The 19,949-nt window shown below is 42.3% G+C and overlaps 3 protein-coding genes across 3 annotated transcripts in view; 1 reads left to right on the plus strand and 2 right to left on the minus strand.

The window, feature by feature from the left end:
- The window catches only part of LOC127049179 (uncharacterized), a 419,610-nt gene that overhangs the window by 394,701 nt on the left and 4,960 nt on the right, over nt 1-19,949 (minus strand). The window lies entirely within an intron of this gene.
- NT5DC1 (5'-nucleotidase domain containing 1) overlaps nt 1-19,949 on the minus strand; it is a 278,111-nt gene that overhangs the window by 119,628 nt on the left and 138,534 nt on the right.
- The window catches only part of COL10A1 (collagen type X alpha 1 chain), a 94,143-nt gene continuing 91,464 nt past the window's right edge, over nt 17,271-19,949 (plus strand). The window contains exon 1 of the mRNA XM_050949605.1: nt 17,271-17,496. The gene's annotated coding sequence lies outside the window, so the exon portion shown is untranslated. The remainder of the gene's footprint in view (nt 17,497-19,949) is intronic.

Here is a 19,949-nt window from a genome sequence, read left to right on the forward strand (position 1 = left end):
GGTATCTCTGTATTAAGATGATACAATACAGGGTCAATTGCTTAAAAGAATATTGAATAAACAGCCTTATTCAAAAAGAATACAAATCAAAGCACTCCAGCACTTATATTCATGCAAATACCAAAGAAAAGAAACCATATAACTTACTATCTGATCTCTTTGTCCTTACATTTAGAAACAGAAGACTAGAAAGTAGAAACTACTTCTCCAAAGCTCAGAGAAAGCAGGCAGACAGACAAAGACTCAGACACAAACTTCCCTCCACCCAGAGTTGAAAAAATCCGGTTTCCTGATTGGTCCTCCGGTCAGGTGCTTCAGGTGAAAGAGACATTAACCCTTAGCTATCTGTTTATGACACGCCCCCCAAATTGCAGACAGTGGGGAAGCTCACTGGCGGCGATTTCCTTCTAGAACTTGAAAATAAACAGATTAATACAACACATGCACCTTTACATATACCCCTAAGTATATAACTAACAGACTTCTACATTTTAAGAACACTTTTTAACTACTGAATTCTGGGAAACTCTCACGGGAGAGTGCATCAGCTACTTTGTTAGAAGCTCCTGTGATGTGTTGAATTTCAAAATCAAAATCTTGGAGAGCTAAACTCCAACGAAGAAGTTTCTTGTTGTTCCCCTTGGCAGTATGAAGCCACTTTAGTGCAGCATGGTCAGTTTGTAGTTGGAACCGCCGTCCCCAAACATATGGGCGTAGCTTTTCCAGGGCGTACACAATGGCATAGCATTCCTTTTCACTGACTGACCAGTGACTTTCCCTCTCAGACAGTTTCTTGCTGAGAAACACGACAGGATGGAAGTTGTGATCTGTTGCTTCCTGCATGAGCACTGCTCCTATACCACGCTCAGATGCATCCGTGGTTACTAGGAATGGCTTGTCAAAGTCCGGGGCCCTGAGCACAGGGTCAGACATGAGCGTTGCCTTAAGTTGGGTAAAGGCCTTTTGACACTCATCAGTCCACTTAACGGCATTTGGCTGGGTCTTTTTGGTCAGGTCAGTCAATGGGGCAGCGATTTGGCTGTAGTGTGGTACAAATCGCCTGTAGTATCCGGCCAAGCCTAAGAAGGATTGGACCTGCTTTTTGGACCGTGGGACAGGCCACTTTTGGATAGCATCCACCTTGGCCTGTAGGGGGTTTATGGTTCCTCGACCCACCTGGTGCCCCAGGTAAGTCACTCTGTTTTGGCCTATTTGACACTTTTTGGCCTTAACAGTTAGTCCTGCCTGCCTGATGCGCTCAAAGACCTTTTCCAGGTGTAGTAGGTGTTCGGGCCAGGAGCCTGAAAAAATGGCCACATCATCGAGGTAGGCAACTGCAAATTCTCCCAGTCCAGCTAGTAGACCATCTACCAGCCTCTGGAAGGTGGCGGGTGCATTTCGAAGGCCGAAAGGAAGGACATTGAATTCATACACCCCCGCATGGGTGACGAATGCTGACCTCTCCTTGGCAGGTTCATCTAGCGGTACTTGCCAGTACCCCTTGGTTAAGTCTATTGTAGAGATGAACTGGGCACGTCCCAACTTTTCCAATAGCTCATCGGTACGTGGCATTGGATAGTTGTCCGGACGAGTTACAGCATTTAGCTTACAGTAGTCCACGCAAAAGCGTATTTCCCCATCTGGTTTGGGTACCAGAACCACTGGAGATGCCCATGCACTGGTAGATGAGCGGATTATACCCATCCGTAGCATGTTCTGGATCTCCCGTTCTATAGCAGCTTGGGCATGAGGAGACACTCGGTAGGGTGGGGTTCTGATTGGGTGAGCATTACCTATATCAATGGAGTGGTATGCCCGTTCAGTCCGTCCTGGGGTGGCTGAGAATAATGGGGCGAAGCTAGTGCACAGCTCCTTGATTTGTTGCCGCTGCAAACGTTCCAGGGTGGTTGAGAGGTTCACCTCTTCCACGCCACCGTCTTTTTTCCCGTCGTAGTAGACACCATCAGGCCACTCAGCATCATCTCCCTGGACTGTAAACTGACAAACCTGTAAGTCTCTGGAATAAAAAGGCTTGAGAGAATTAACATGGTACACTTTAGGCTTTAGTGAGGAATTGGGAAATGCTATGAGGTAGTTTACAGCTCCCAGGCGCTCTTGGACCGTGAATGGCCCTTCCCATGATGCTTCCATCTTATGGGCCTGTTGCGCCTTCAAGACCATAACCTGGTCTCCTACCTTGAAGGAACGTTCTCTGGCATGTCTGTCATACCAGGCCTTTTGCTCTTCTTGAGCATCCCTTAGGTTCTCTCTAGCAAGGGCTAAAGAGTGTCGGAGGGTGTTTTGTAGGTTGCTTACAAAGTCCAGAATGTTAGTTCCTGGAGAAGGCGTAAACCCCTCCCATTGCTGCTTCACCAACTGTAATGGCCCCTTAACCTCGTGACCATACACAAGTTCAAATGGTGAAAACCCTAAACTGGGATGTGGTACAGCCCTGTAGGCAAACAGCAACTGCTGCAACACTAGGTCCCAATTATTGGAGAATTCGTTGATGAATTTTCGTATCATGGCCCCCAAAGTTCCATTGAACCTTTCCACCAGGCCATTTGTTTGATGGTGGTATGGGGTGGCAACCAAGTGATTCACCCCATGAGTTTCCCACAGTTTTTCCATGGTCCCTGCCAGGAAATTAGACCCTGAATCTGTAAGGATGTCGCAGGGCCAACCGACCCTGGCAAAGATGTCTGTTAAGGCCAGGCACACAGTGTTAGCCCTGGTGTTGCCTAGAGCTACTGCTTCTGGCCATCGGGTAGCAAAGTCCACTAAAGTCAGTATGTACTGCTTTCCTCTGGGCGTCTTTTTTGGGAAAGGGCCCAGAATATCCACAGCTACTCGCTGAAATGGGACCTCAATTATGGGGAGTGGCTGGAGAGGGGCCTTGACCTGGTCTTGAGGCTTTCCCACTCTTTGGCATACCTCACAAGACCGGACATACTTGGCAACGTCCTTGCCCATCCCCTCCCAGTGGAAGGACTTCCCCAACCGGTCCTTGGTTCTGTTCACCCCAGCATGGCCACTGGGATGATCATGGGCTAAGCTTAAGAGCTTCTCCCGGTACTTAGTTGGAACCACCAACTGTTTTTGCGGCTGCCATTCTTCCCGGTGTCCACCAGAAAGAATTTCCTTGTATAAAAGTCCTTGGTCTATAACAAACCGGGATCGATTAGAAGAGCTGAGAGGCGGTGGGGTGCTCCGTGCCGCCGCCCATGCTTTCTGAAGGCTGTCATCTGCTTCCTGCTCAGTCTGGAACTGTTCCCTTGAGGCTGGGGTCACCAGTTCTTCCTCAGACTGTGGACTTGGGCTTGGTCCCTCTGGAAGCGATGTAGGTGATGGGGTTGTTTCCGTTGCTGGTGAATCACTCTCCGCTGGTGCACCTGAGGGTATTTCAGGCTCTGGCTGAGCCTTTTGGGTATGGCTGTCTGTTGCTTCTGCCAGTTCTGGCTCGCTGGCGCCCACTGGCGTTGAGTTTGAAGATGGGGTTGCAATCGCTGGTGCTGGTTGCTGTTCCAGTTCCGGGCCTGGGACTGGAGGTGCTGTGGCTGTTTCAGTGGTTGGCATGGAATCTGGATCCACTACCTCTGTCTGGGTCTCTGGTAACCCAGACGGGGTGTCTGTGGACGGCTCAGGAACAGGAATGGGTCTGGAAGCTTGCCTGGTTTGGCTACCTGTAACCATTCCCACTCTCTTGGCCCGCCTCACCTGGTTGGCCAAGTCTTCCCCCAGTAGCATGGGGATAGGATAATTGTCATAGACTGCAAAAGTCCACATTCCTGACCAGCCTTTGTACTGGACAGGCAGTTGAGCTGTAGGCAAGTCTACAGCTTGTGACATGAAGGGGTAAATTGTAACTTTGGCCTTTGGGTTGATGAATTTGGGGTCAACGAAGGATTGGTGGATAGCTGACACTTGTGCCCCCGTGTCTCTCCACGCAGTAACCTTCTTTCCGCCCACTCTCAAATTTTCCCTTCGCTCCAAGGGTATTTGAGAGGCATCCGGGCCTGGGGATCTTTGGTGTGATGGTGGTGTAATGAATTGCACTCGCATGGTGTTCTTGGGACAGTTGGCCTTGATATGTCCCAGTTCATTACACTTAAAGCATCTTCCATCTGATGGGTCACTGGGCCGAGGTGAGTTACTGGAGACTGGTGAGGTGGAAGGGTAGGGTGTCTGTGGCTTTACTTGGGTTGTATGTGGGGTCTTTGGCTGTCCTCGGTTGTAGGGTTTATGGTCTGTGTGCCCCCTGGGGTAATCGTTCCCCTTGACAGTAGCTTTCTTGCTCAGCCTAAGAGTATTTATTACAGTTTTAAGTTGGGTATTAAAACTTGTTTTGATTTCAATCAAATGCTTGAAACGTGCACTTAGATTCTGAATAATAAGCATGAACAAATTGTAAAGAAAAATGTTGAGACTGGCTTACAAGTGCATCTTGAAATTCATGAGTTTAGCAAACTGTTCTACAGCAGAGTGTCATTTGACAATATGAAAAAATTCAATAAGCTTAAGCTTGTTCCTACCATCAAGGCTGGAAGAAATAAATTTGAGATATCATGATAATAGCAGCCTTATAAAATCTAGAGAGAGATACCTGTCTAGAATTCACCTCAAATCTGGATTCCACAACCATAATAATTAACTTGTATAACTGGAGAATCTTAAAATACAGCACATGTAATACAGATAGAGCTTATACTATTATCTTGAAAAATGCATATTGCAGTTTCAACTTGTTTGTAAATGAGCCATAAAATAATTTTCAATTAAACAAGTGATAAATTAAGGAAAAAATACTTGGCTTTCAGAATTAATATGATCTCAATTGAAGAATAATAGTGAATAATGACTGATACACCACAAGAGGATTTTTATAATACATTCAGAATGACAGATATTATTTCCAGATTTATTTATTTTAATAGAAACATACAGAAGGGTAAACAGACAGCTGTATAAACACTATAGGAGGATATAAAATTATGAATAGTATGGAGAAATGGAATAGGAAAGTTTTCTTTGTCTCTTCACATAACACAACATCTAGGGTCACTTGATGAAATTAACATGCAGCAGGTTTAAAACAAACATTAAAAAGTATTTTTTCATATAACACAGTCAACCTGTGGAACTTGTTGCCATGAAATGCAGTGAAGGCTAAAAGTATAACTGGGTTCAAAAAAGAATTAGATAAGTTCATGGAGTCCATCAATGACTATTAGCTAAGATGGCCAAGGACACAAACTCATGCTTTGGGTTTCCCTAAACCTCCAACTGACAGAAACTGGGACTGGATGACAAGGAATGGATCACTCAAACTCTGTTATATTCATTCCTTCTGAAGCACCTGGCAGTGGGCACTTTTAGGGCATGTCTACACTACAAAATAAAGTCGACTTTATGTAATTTGACTTCGAACCTCCGAATTCATTTAGCTGATTGTGCATTACAATACCATGCTCATTGTCTCAATGGAGTGCATCCTCACTAGCAGCGCCTGCATCGATGCTCAAAGCAGTGCATTGTGGGTAGCTATCCCAAAGTACAACTTGCTGCAGTGTGTTTTGAGAAGTTTCTGCAATGCCTCATTGGACTAAAACATTGTCACAGGGAGAATGGGAACATTGTTTGGCCTCCCATGATGCACTGTCCTCCCTCCCTCATATCAATGGGAAATGTTATGGCTTTTGCACCTTATTATGCTTAGTTATACACTCTTGCTGTGAGCATCTCAAACACCTCACACCTTCTCCTGCAGTATTTAGAGAGTTGAGATAGGAACTGCCACGCGGAATATTGCAATGCCCTTCAAGCAGCCGTGCTGCAAGCCACTCGAAAAAACAATTCACAGTTGCTGCTGGCAGTCTCAGAGCAGCTGCATATGGTTGAATGCCATTTCTGAGACAAGCACTGACTGGTGGGACTGCATCATTTTGCAGGTCTGGGATGACAAGCAGTGGCTGCAGAACTTTCAAATGCAGAAGGCCACTTTTCAAGAACTTTGTGCAGAGTTTCCCCCTGCCCTGAAGTTCAGCAACACAAAAATGAGAGCTGCTTTGACAGTGGAGAAGCAAGTGGCAATAGCTGTATGGAAGATTTCAATGCCAGACAATTACCAATCAGTGGAGAATCAATTCGGAGAAGGTAAATCAACTGTGGGAGCTGCTGTTTTCCAAGTTTGCAGGGCCATCAATTAACTTCTGCTATGAAAGGTAGTGAGCCTGGAAAACTTGCAGGACATAGTGGATGGTTTTGCTGTGATGGGGTTCCCTAATTACAGTGGGGCGACAGATGGCATGCATATCCCCATCTTAGCACCAGACCACCTTGCCAAAGAGTACATAAACCGAAGGGGATTCTTTTCAATGGTGTTGCAAGTACTAGTGGATCACAGGGAGTGTTTCACTGACATCAATGTAGGATGGTAGGGAAAGGTGCATGACGCGTGCATGTTTAGGAACTCAGGTCTGTTCATAAGCAATGAGGGACTTTCTTTTCAGTCCGCAAAATGAACATTGACGATGTTGAGATGCCTATCGGGATCCTGGGAGACCCAGCCTGCCCCTCGCTCCCATGGCTCATGAAGCCATACACTGGCCGTCTGGACAGCAGTAAGTAACGGTTCAACTAGAGGCTCAGCAAGTGCAGAATGGTGGTTGAATGTGCCTTTGCCGTTAAAAGGGTGCTAGAGAAGATTACTAACAAGGTTGGATCTTTCTGAAGACAATATCCCCATGGTTACAGCTGCCTGCTGTGCGCTCCATAATGTTTGTGAGACAAAGGGAGAAAAGTTTCCGCCGGGGTGGGGCATGGAGGCAGATAGGTTGGAAGCTCTCTTTGAGCAGCCAGATACCAGGGCAATAAGAAGAGCACAGCAAGGGGCTTTGCTTGTCTGAGAGGCTTTGAAAAAATGTTTCAGTAATGAGTCACAGTAATGTGAGCTGCTTGTCTTCATTGTGCTTTCCCAAACCTTCACCTTGCTTGCATCACTGTCCCTGTAAAGCCAAACCTCCTTCCCCATCTCCCTGCCTCTACTCAATAAACAACATTTATTTTTCAAATCCATATATTTTATTTAACTAACAAAAGTAAATTGAGAGAAAAGAAAAAAAAGGTAACCTTGGGAAAAAGGGGTTATAAACTTGGGAGGGGAGAAACAACATCAGCTGTGTAACATAACACTGCATTCTTGACCATCAAGGGTCTGTGAATGGGCACCTTCTGTTCCTTGTACCCTCCCTCTGAGTTGTGTGCAAGGGATAATGGACTTTCCCCCAACACCTCATGGAACTTTTTGGGGAGGGAGGTTGTGAGCCAGGTGATGCTGGCTGGCTGGCTGTTCAGCAGGGGTTGCAGAGAGACTCTACCCTCCTGCTTCTGTTCCTGCAGCTCAACCAGATGCCTAAACGTGTCTGATTGGTCCCTCATAGTCTAAAACATCTCATCCTGTGTCACAAGCTCATGCTCCTGGGATACTTTCCTGCTCTTTATGTCCATGTCTAACTTCTCAGACAGTGAAAGTCTCCAGCCTCTGAGCTCTGTGTCAGCTGCCCCTGAGGAATTGATTATCTTGGTGAACACGTCCTCCCACATTCTCTTTCTCCTCCTCCTAGTCAGCGAAAGTCTCTGTACAGGTATTGATGACATGCCAAAGGACACATTTCCAGCTTTAAGACATGGAAAAGAAGAAAGCAACCATTGTAAACACATACAATGTTTCCAGAGCAAAGCTTTTTTTATTTAAAAAAAATCCAAACCCCTTATTACACTAAGTGCAAGCCATAACATAATCAGAATTCCTACCCATTCAGTGATCTGTTTTACTGTTCCAGCCATGGTGAGTAGGCCCTTGAGTCAGGGGTGACTGCACTTTTCCTGAAGTTTATGGAAGACTCATGTCAGTAGCATAGGTAGCTATTTGAAAATCACCCTTCCCCCTAGCAACATGGGATGTCATTTAAGAATGGGTCACATGGGGGGCCTCTGGGAGGGTGGGAGAAAAACAGAGGAAGCCCACCCCAGTCTTCTATCAGCCACTTGAATGACATGCTGATTCATGCTGAGCACATTAAAGGTACATTAGCAGCAGTGTGGTTTGGCGATCTGGACTTGGGGTGTGTGTGTGTGTCTACACGCTCTATTGTTTGCTGTATGAGTACTTTTAATAAAGACTTCCTCCATTTCCCCTAGGTGACCCTATGTGATATCAGTCTCCTGAGGGTAACAGAGGTGGAAAGGGAGGAGATGCTGCAAGAATCTGAGTACAGACCTGATCCTTATGCTGCTATGCTGTGTACTGCCATGATGCCAGCAGAATTAATTTAGGAGTTGCGTGGGAAAGTGTCCTACAATGGTGGAATAAATAAGGCTGCCCTCCCTGAAACCTTCTGCAAAGGATTGCAGAGTACCTCCATGAAAGTTTCCTAGAGATCCCCATGGAGGATTCCTGCGCTATCACAGTCCTCATAAACAGTGTTTTCCGAGGGCTACCCTCTGCGCAGCTGGAGTGGCCTCATGGAAACAGAGATCTGCAGCACCTCGCTTTTTCTTCACAGTAAACATGCAATGAAACCAAATGTGTGTGCCCACTAAAGTTTAACTGGAATTTGATTGGAACTGTATACTCACCAGAGGTGCCCTTTCCGGCATCATGGTCGGCCACCATGATGTCCTGAGATCCACAGGGCTCCTGGGTTAAAAAATTTCCTGGCTCATGGGGAGAATGGATTCACCGCTCACCTGTATACCATTTTCCTCCTCTTCCTTTTCCTCATCCACCATATTGTCCTCCTTGTTGTTCATAGACTCACACACCTGAGATGTGTCCATGTTGCTTTTGGGGGTACTGGTAGGGTCATCCCCAAGAATCGCATGCAGCTCATTGCAGAACTGGCAGATGTGGGTTTCAGCACCAGAATGACTGTTCATCTCTCTTGCCTTACAGTACATTTGGTGAAGTTCTTTTATTTTCACATGGCACTTCTGTGTGCCCCTCATGTAGCCTTTCTCCCTCATGTGATGAGATCCACCACCTCCTGTGCAGACCAGGTTGGAGTGCGTTTGGGGTGTAGAGTCTCCATGACCAGCTGTGCTCAAGTTGGCATGCTCCCAATGCTGATCAAACAGGAAATAGAAATTCAAAAGTTCCTGGGGCTTTAGTAAGGGTGGGGCTGTTTCCTGTGTACCTGGCTGCAGTGCAGCAGAGTTGAGAATGATCTCCAGAGTGGTTACAGATGAGCATTGTGGAACACTACCTGGAGGCCAATTAAGTCAAATTATACAACGCTGTGTCTGCACTACCTCGCTGTCGACCCATGAAAATCAAATTAAGTGCTATGCCTCTCACAGAGCTGGAATACAGAAGTTTACATTAGAGGCAACTTAGATTGGCGTAAAGGACCCAGTAGTGTAGATGCATACATTAACAGGTCAATTTAAGGCAGCTTCCGTCGACTTAACTCTGTAGTGCAGACCAGGCCTCAAAGGCAGGATACTGGGTTAGATGGACTATTGGTTTGACCCAGTATGGCTGTTCTTATGTGACATGAAAAAGAATTCATACTCTCATGTATTTTCTGTTTTGTAATATCTTGGTACTGTGCAACAGCTTGATTAATGAAATCAAAAGTATTAGATTTGAATCACTTTTCCTTTCCTCGTTACCATTTTTTGATGAAATGTAAATACTTTTTATTAAAAAAAAAAGGAAAGGAAGAAAGTGCAGTCATGAAACATAAGCAATTTGACAAGTGAACAAACCACAGACCCAAGCTAATTCACATGGTATATTTTAGCAGGAATTTTCTAACAGGCAGAAAGGTTTAGAATGGAAAATTCTTACTATCCTTAAAGCACTGAAGGAAAACTTGCTAGTGTATAAGCTTTCCTACTTGTATGAGTAAAAGAAAAAGTTTTCCATGTTACTATTGTACTGTTTCAATAAAGGATTTTAAACAGAGCAGATATTTGGAAACATTTTGCATTTTCACACTTCCTGAGTAAACTTTCCCACTTTTTTTTATTCTGTCATTTCCAAAGTGAAAGTGAAGAGATATTCCCATGAAACTAAGAATGAATTAATTTTACCTTGCTTAATTTAGGTTAAGCAGCTACACGTTGCGGCTTCAATCTACATCCTTCTACAACCTCCTGATATCCTACTTATCCCCCGCTCCACTCATATTTTTCAGAATTTGTTTGTAGTTTTATGTGTTGTAAAGTCTGAAGGCAGATTGAACCAATATAAAGCCTTGGATCAGCCTAACTAATTTTAGGAAGGAAGTTATGAAGTCCTGGCCCTGATTCTGAGCTGAGCACAGTGCTGCTGTGGAGGTGTGAAGCAAAGGTGCTATAACTTACATTCTGTTGCAATGACTCTCTACAGAGCTGTTCAGCAGCACAAAACAGCCAGAAATGTGTTTTTCAGTTAAGATGGACATTAGAATTTGTTCAACTGAGAAGTTAATGCTGACAGCATTTCCTACAGTACAGTATATCAAACAAAATCTTGGTATAAAGATGGCATTCTTTAAGTTTGCTTTAAGGAAAGCGTTCTCTACTTTCACACTGAAATACAAAGACCACACAGAAGAAAAAAATGTCTTTTGAGTCAAAGATTTTGCAAGATGATTACAGTATTAGGCCTGTTCCATGGTGTTCCAAAGTAAGCCAGTGTTTTTAAAAAAATAGCTATGGTCTAAGCATATTTTTGGTGAAATGGTATATTTAAATATGAAACATTTGATATATTTTAGAAGAACTATTTTCCCCTTACTACGACTTCTGGAATCAAGGAAAATACAGAAGTTTTGGAGTGAGAGAATGAGAGAAATAGAGACTGAGCCAGTATTCAGTTTTCTATTTATCATGGTGATACCAAAGTTTTTAAGATATTACCTACTTAAGATTATTTTGTGACTAACACATTAGACTTGCACTAGAGAACAAAGCCATCATGATAGTCTGTAAGTACCCTCAGAGTTTAATGGCAGTAGAGTGGCATGCATGTATCGTGAAGAGAATATGCAGTAGACCTGTATCACTACCATGGATTTTCAATTATTATTTTATTATTTGTATTACAGTAGTGACCAGAGGTCCCCAACAAGACTGGGGCTCCATTGTGCTAGGAGAATCCCCATCACCCCAAAGCCACTTCTTTACAATGGAATAGAGAAGAGACCCAAAAATCATTGATCTGAAGTAATGGATGTCCTGGCACGTATGGCCAGGATGTGTGGGATTCTAGTAGTTTGTCCCTCCTTTCTAGAAGGCAAAAAGAAAAAAAATATTTGAAGTTAAGGAAAGGGCTAACAATCAAGTTTACCTACCAACAAGAGGTATTGAGCTTTCGATACTATTGAAACTAAAGGAGATGGCCCTCAATGTGGCTCTAGAGGGCAGAAAGCTTCCATTCCCACAAAGACAGCCAACTACTCTGTAATAATACAGATGACAGAACATGTAGCAGTCAGGGTTAAAACAGTATCAGTCAAGAGTGCTCAGTTTTGGGAACAAGTTTCCAGACATCAGATTAATCCAGTTTGAAGGCCGCAAAAATGTTCTTTTTGACAAAAATGTATTGTAGTAGCCAAATTAATGAGGGAGGTGTGACAGAAAGGAGAAAAAAAGAAAAAAGAACTGAATTGATAGGAGGAAAGCTCCTGAGTACAGCACAGGAATGGCACTCTGCTACTTACAATATTCACTAAAGTTGTAAGTTTCAGTCACAGACACCTTAATAATCTAATGAAATTCGGTTCTTACAAATGGTACCTGCATATGGATATATCCTGTTAGATCTTTTACCAGGAACAGCCTTTTTGTAGATATAAGATGAGTCATTAGCACATCTAATGTTTTCTAACGTTAATGTACATCAATACTTATTAAATCTCACTGAAAAGTCATTAATATAACTTCATAGAAATCTACAAATGATTATCTAATTTGTTTGTAAATAAAATTAAACTTCATAAATTGCTATGTCAACATAACATTAAGGACCCAATATAAACCAACAAAAGAAGGTGCCAAGACTGAAGGCTGAAAACTAATTCTTAACTCAGCATGATGTGCAAGACATATGGCAGGTAAAATCTTCAATAACAGCAACTTAAGCATAGCAAAATGAACAAAGGACAGCATTTCTGCCTTAATTTTGAACTGCTTTGCCTGTTCAAGTTAAAGTTATATCCTTATAGCGCAATGCTGAACTGTTATATGAACAAAGCCCCCACTGACAATTAATGGGAGTTTTGTTTGTTCAATGACTCCAGGGTTAAGCCCTGCAATAGTTTTCAGTACAGTGGAACTAGACAGGCAACACCCTGAAAATGTGCCTTTTAATATTACTTTCATGTAGATGTTCACAGTTTGCTATCCACTAGGAAATGAAGACTCTTTTTTGTAAAACAATGGGGTAGCACATGCTTGTGCAAGTGATCCCATGAAACAAAGTGTTTTTATTGGCACATCTTCTACAACTACTTCTCACCCCTCACTGTGTTGTTGTCTCTTTGCCTCATCTCACAAATTAATTTCCTGTGCAAATATTATTTTAAAGATATATTACTTTAAAAATCTGTCTGGTTCTGAGCCTATTGTTGATTCCACGCAAATAAACTCTTTACAAAGGAAAAAACAACACTGTTATAAGGAGAAGTTGGAAGACTTTTGCCTCATTAATTTTCTAATCTTATTCATATTTAGACCAAGATTTTCAAAATTAGCTTGTGACATTGGATGGCCAACCTGAGACACCTTAAAAAGGCTAGACTTTCAAACGGGGGTGTTAAGCAGTTTCTGAAAATTAGGTCCTTTTAAAGTTTTTCAAACTGGGTACCCAAAACTTGAGGTCCAAAAGTCAATAGTCACTTGTGAAAATTTTGAGAAAGATACTTTGTGGAAGCAAGTAAAGTGTTGATTACTCTGACTGAACAGCCATTTAAGTGTTTCCTCTCAAAAATCAGGCAGATAGGCTCAGTCTCTCAGGTTCATGATGGAGAAATAGGCCCTTGGTAACAGATCCTGTCTTGTGAGGTAGAAATGTAGCAGGCACTGGGTGCTTACTCAGTTAGAGAATTGTGTGTCCCAAGAAGGAATCACTATGAGCACTGTTGCACTTTCTTGTTGGAGTTTCCAATAATGAGAAGGCATTTGGGATAAGTGCACCTCTCCTCCTGAAGAAGTATATATATATATGTTTTGCTGTTGTGCTTGCATGCAAAGAGTTTCCTAGCAAAGATGACTAAAGTTTTTGGTAGGCTCATGAAGTCCTCATGACTTCCACTATGGTCACTCTTCTGTCCACTCAAACAATCCACTTTGGACTCTTGGATGTTAAAACATTTTACAACTGTTTCACTGGGAACCTCTAGCACTGCTATGCTTTGGAGAGGGATTTGAAATCTGGCAGAGGCATTGCCCTGGTGTTAAGAATTGCCCTTTCTGACATTCCAGTGAAAATCTATCCTAATTTGCAGTTTGCAAGTGTGCAGTAGAGGCTTCTTTAGGTTCAGCAGCAAAATTCTCCAAAGTTTCCATCTATAATGAGCATAGTCCATCCTCACAAAGCTCCTATGTACCAACCAGACTACACATTTGAAATCACCACAGAGCAACTCAGCAAACTCCATCCCAAGGCTCCAGGGCTGAGCAGAACTTTCATAAGTAATCCATCCCATCCCCTGCTGCCCATTCCCATCCTCCATGAATTTATCTAGTTCTTTTTTGAACCCTATTATAGTCTTGGCCTTCACAACATCCTCTGGCAAAGAGTTCCACAGGTGGACTGTATGTTGTGTGAAGAAGAACTTCCTTTTGTTTGTTTTAAACCTGCTGCCTATTAATTTCATTTCGTGATGCCTAGTTCTTGTGTTATGAGGAGTAAATAACACTTCCTTATTTATTTTCTCTCCACCAGTCATGATTTTATAGACCTCTATCATATCCCCCCTTAGTTCTCTCTTTTCCAAGCTGAAAAGTCGCTGTAATTTCTCCTCTCAGTGACTTAAGTGGCATGAGGCACCAGAATTGAAAGACAGATTATCTTTCAAATGCTCTCAATGCTCTAATTGCTGGCACCCAATCAACCTGGAGGAGAAGAAAATAACCTGGAATGCAGTGGAGTGAGAAGACATATGGACATCAGGGAGGCATGGGAGCAGCCAGGAGCCAGGGGAGGGTGGCAGAGAAAGACTCTGACAAGAGCCAGGTGATGGGAGGGAATGGACAGAGGCATGCTGGAGGGAGCAGACTAGAAGGAGCCAGGCTTGGAAATGGGAGCAAAGGGGTCTGTAACCACCAGACCTGGGAATTAAATCAGGATTCCTGAGTCTCAACATTCCTTTGCTATCAGTAAATACCTATGGATCCCACTGGCAAACGGCATGTTCATCTCCATTTATGGCTGGTCCATGTATAAAATGACAATCAATTGCTCCACTAGTTCAAGTGGCAGAGATCTATGCTATGGATGTAAAGGTTCCAGTCCTGCTGATGACACAATGTTGGAGTCAATGTGTTCCTATGTGATGGAAATTTTATTTTTTCAGTTTGCTTTTTAAAAAGTTTAGTAAATGAATTAAATAAGAAAAAAGAAGAAACCTACATTAAAAGAATATTAATTACAAAGTCAAGCACTGAAAAGGTAGGAAATGTCAGTATTAAGGTTTCCTGTGCAACCTTAATTAGCCCTGTCGTTCATCTGCATTATGATACAGACTTTAATTACCAGATCAAATATTATTTTTTTGAAAAGACCCCTGCCTCATTCAGTGCATACAACAGATGGCGCTCACCAAATAGGCAGCTATTCAATGTTTCATTTTATCCTCATCATTCAGTATGCTGACCGGTGTCTTATTTCTGCATACCCTTCACACGCTGCTCTGAATACGGAATTATCAATTTACTCATTAGCTTTTCAGTGACACTAATTACTGTAATTAATAGGTGTGTGCTTGGCAAACATTAAATGAATTTATCTGCACCCTACTCCTCTGAGATGAGGTGGTATCATCCTCATTCTATAAGTCAAGAACTGAGGCACAGAGACACTAGGGTCAGGAGTGTCCACTCATTTTGGGTGACTGTTTGAAGATGCCTAGGACCTTATTTTTCAGAATACTTAGCATTTCATGGCACTTTATACACTCAGGGCAGTGTTCTCACTTACTTCAATTGCAGTTGTGAGTGCTCAGTACTCCCACAACTCAGGCCCTTACGTGCGTTAATATGAAGCACTTAGAAAATGAGGAGCATACAATTAGCTGCCACCTGCAACACATTTGATTTAAAGGATTTGGAGCCTGATCCTGCATCATTGATGTTACTGGGAGTTTTGCCACTGAGCTCAAGTAGATCAGGAGCAAAGTCTTGTTCTGCATAGGAATTCTGTGATAGCAGCAGGGCCAGAATCCTTCACCTGTCTTATCCAGGAGACCAACCCTTCTCTTCCTCCAACCATCCACACTGTTTACTACAAACCTTCCAACTTCTTCAGCAAATGAGGCAAAGGTCCTATAGATCCCAGCCTCATTCACTAACCAACCCTGATTCATTCCCTGAGTGCCATGTGGATAAAATACTGTGTGATCATGTGATTAAAGGCTTTGCCACAATGCATATGCAAAAGGGGACCAAAATAAGGTTGTATAGCAAAACTTCCATAAACTTCAGTTGGGCCAGGATTGCACTCATTAACTTCAAAATAGTCTTGTTAAAAATTGACAATTCCACTCAGATTCATCCAATTGGAATAATTTTTCAAGGAAACTCAAATGAAGGTGGGTAGAAAGGCAGAGTTCCAAGCCATGTCTAGATTGCATTAAATACAGAGCTCAAGTTCTAGGCAGAATTAGGGCTAGAGTCTGGGTTTGACATAGATGGCATTGTACTGACAGGGCAATCAGGCAGATCAACAGCTCTTAAAGAATTTCTTCTATCTGAGGACAAAAGAATTTCTACAGAACTCTTCTGACAAAATTTGGGCTAAATGTGAACCAGAAATGGAAAGTGAACCCCTTCCTATTTTGGATCCAACATAAAACCAAAACCATGCAGGCAGGTTTGAATTTGGGGATCTGAATCCAAACCTATCTGAAATTCCCAAGTATTCTGATCTGAAGTTCCAGTTTTGGCCCATCTCTAAGAATGTACCGTAGGGAATATTCTGCACTAGCAAAAGAATGGTATCTTTCATCTGCAATTTCTATGATTCATTTGTAATACTACATAAAAGCAACCACGATGGTGTTTGGTTCATTTTTGTATCAGCACTCACTTAAAGATGCAGTATTTCATGAGGCCCACTTCATCACATTATAAAAATGTGAAAATTAAATAGAAACTTTAAGGAAAGACTTCCAAATCAGCTCAGTGATCCACAGTTAATGCACACCACTGCACTGTCATTCACGAGATTTAAGTTTGATTTTCTGGTCCTATTCTTTCTCCCAGAACCAGAGCCTGAAAATACTCCAGAGGTAAAGCTCTCTTTCTCTGATGATAAAGAAGTGCCTTGCGTTATATGACTATGCAATCTCCAGCTAATTAAGGAGAAAAGGTGATGGACTTACAATAGAACCCAATGTAATCTTCTTTGATCATAGAACTAACAGCTGTGACCTGGGCTTCGGAGGAGTGTATGACAAATGGAGATACTCAGGGTTCCAAAACAGACAGCTCAAATGGGGAAGAGAGGAAAGAGGGGCCGGAGAGGAGATTATTCCATGGGTCCCACTCTAAAACCTATAGTCAATTCTCTTAAGACCATCACTCTTTACTCAGGCAAAGCTCCTGTACATCCTAAATCTGGCTGACATTGTACATATAAAACTCATAGTAGCACAAAGCTGGAAGACAGATGTAGAATCAGCAATAAGACCTCCCAGGAATTATCCAAACAATTCTGAAATCTGAACTTTGATACTGTAACGTGAACAGAGCAATAAACATGGGAAGACACTATAATGACAGAGTGGGTTTTCTTCTTAAAGTATACAAATAATTTTGATTAATTAGAAACACTAGAGATTTTGCTTTCCAAGTCATACTAATCCCATCCCAGCATAGAGATGTATGCCAAAATAAATGTCATACTCTTCTTTAAATTAACACTTGGGATCAGATGAACAAGAATCCTCAATCCCCTTCCACCTCTCATATAGAGCCATTTAACTGCTGGGAAACAGAAAATTATTCACTCCTGGAACTGACTCAGAAGGCAGATCTATCATTCAGTAGCCAGCATATGATTCAGCTTAGCTTTGCATAAAAAGTTAAAAAATCCAAAAGCTACCAAAAAAGGCTCTTGAATTAGCGAGCTGCCTCACTTTAACCCTCCTGAAATGCCTGCTGAAAGATTCTGTGAATCATGACTGCTGCAAGAGGAGCACCCCTTCTCCGAGAAAGTGGCAACTTTCCGTGACATCCAGCAAGCAGGCATTCCCCTCTATTTAAAGACATCTTTCACTCAGCTAAAAGGTAGGATGAGAATGAAGTCATGTAGTCAGACATCCAGAAAGATGGGAGGGAATTACTAAAATACATGGCAGTTACAAAAAAAAAAGAATAAGTAATTGTGTTATTTTCAGATGAAATGAATGTAAAACAGTGCAATATTTTTCTTTCAAAATGTATTTGATCTAAGTTGATTATATAAAACAAGATGTCTCTTAAAATAGGCTGATTTATGCTCACATTTTATTATCTTTACTAGCAAGCGCTGAATAAGAAGCAATAAATGTTACTGCAAGTAGGAAAAAGACATTCCATTCTTTCAAGTCTCGGAATACAATATAAAATGTAAAAATACCAGCAAATATTCCACTTATCTGAAATTCAGTGTCTGAATAGCAAAATGATTTACTGAGCCTTCATATGCATTTAATATTTCTTCATGTGATGTACACACAGAGAATGAAAAACCCTATTTCTGCTGTGTAATCCCCTCACGTTTCCAATGGGATACATTTCAAATTGATAATGGGTTATGATCTAGTTATTAGACTATTTGAAAACAGTGCTACTTTCCTTTCAGATTAATCACATGATAGATTTTTAATAGCCTAATTACAATATTTGCTGAGTTATTAACATAGGGTAATTCCTGTGAATTCAAAAGACTTAGGTTCAAAATATTCCAGAGCCCCTCAGTGATGCTTGTTACATAAAGTGTCTTTGTACAATGCTGTTAACAAAAAGAGGGATGAACCTGCTAGATTGAAAGATTTAATTGAAAACATGTTATTTAATTTCCGTTATGTTTCAATGTGTTTGCAAGTTATTTCATTTAAATGCTTCAACAATGCTAATGCTCCAAAAGGAGTAAAAAAAACTACACCCGTTATGGCACAAAGTTAAGGATGCACCAACCATGAACTACAAACTCCCTTTCTAAGGGTTTATTATTTTACCTTAAAAAATGGTTTGAACTGACAATTGGTATTTAAGCTTTTCCCCCTCCCCCTCTCCTTTCAATTTTTCTTCTGCATGAGTTTGGCTGTTTTGTTTTTTTTATAACATGGACAAAAAGGGAGGGAGGAACTTTCTGTGGTTTCAGATGCTTTTTTCATCACGCTCTACTGAAAAACAGCAACTTTTTAAAAAAACTGAATTTTACATACCACTTAATCCTTAGTTTGGAGTGGAAACTTTTCAGCAAATTATTTAGGGTCACTCCATTTAAAAATCCATTGAGTTTTAAGATTTGAAAATTGGCTCATGAACAGAAAAAATACATTTTCAATGAAGATTCCAGAGCACCTTCACAATAACACTGTTACAGATTTACAATAGGGACTGAATTTATAAAGCGTAACTTTTCTGAGGGAATCATCACAACTCACCCTAAGATCATTTTAACAGTGCCTCCAGAATATGTACTACCACAGGAGGGCTTAACCTTTGCACTACAAGAGATGTTGGCAGTTTGCAGATTTGCAGAGTGTGAAGGCCAGATTTAATTTACACTAAATCAAGCAAACTGTAGCTGCCCTTATCCTTAATAGAGTGACGCAACAAAGGGTACGTCTACACTACGGGATTATTCTGATTTTACATAAACTGGTTTTATAAAACAGATTGTATAAAGTTGAGTGCACGCGGCCACACTAAGCACATTAATTCGGTGGTGTGCATCCATGGTCCGAGGCTAGCGTCGATTTCCGGAGCGTTGCACTGTGGGTAGTTATTCCGTAGCTATCCCATAGTTCCCGCAGTCTCCCCTGCCCCTTAGAATTCTGGGTTGAGAGCCCAGTGGCTGATGGGGCAAAAATCACTGTCGCGGGTGGTTCTGGGTAAATGTCGTCATTCCTTCCTTCCTCCGGGAAAGCAACGGCAGACAATCATTTTGCGTCCTTTTTCCCTGGATTGCCCTGGCAGACGCCATAGCATGGCAACCATAGAGCCCGTTCAGCTTTTTTTTTTTTTTACAGTCACCATATGTGTACTGGATGCCGCGGACAGAGGCGATACTCCAGCGCTACACAGCAGCATTCATTTGCTTTTGCATGATAGCAGAGACGGTTATCAGTTGTTCTGTACCGTCTGCTGCCGGTGTAAATTGGCAATGAGATGACGGTTATCTGTCCTTCTGTGTTGTCTGCTGCTATCATGGGTGCCCCTGGCTGAGATCGGCTGGGGGCGCAAAGGCAAAACTGGGAATGACTCCCCGAGTCAATCCCTCCTTTATGGTTTCTAAAAATAGAGTCAGTCCTGCCTAGAATATGGGGCAAGTGTACTAGAGAACCAGTGTATCAGAGAGCACAGCTGCTCCGTGTCAGATCCCACAGAAATGATGAGCTACATGCCATTCACGGGGGGTGCCTCTGCAACAACGCCACCCGTTGCTTCCCTCCTCCCCCAACCTTCCTGGGCTACCATGGCAGTGTTCCCCCCATTTGTGTCATGAAGTTATAAAGAATGCAGGACTAAGA

Source organism: Gopherus flavomarginatus, chromosome 4 (genome assembly GCF_025201925.1).
Source record: "Gopherus flavomarginatus isolate rGopFla2 chromosome 4, rGopFla2.mat.asm, whole genome shotgun sequence".
In the NCBI taxonomy this organism is placed as follows: domain Eukaryota; kingdom Metazoa; phylum Chordata; order Testudines; family Testudinidae; genus Gopherus; species Gopherus flavomarginatus.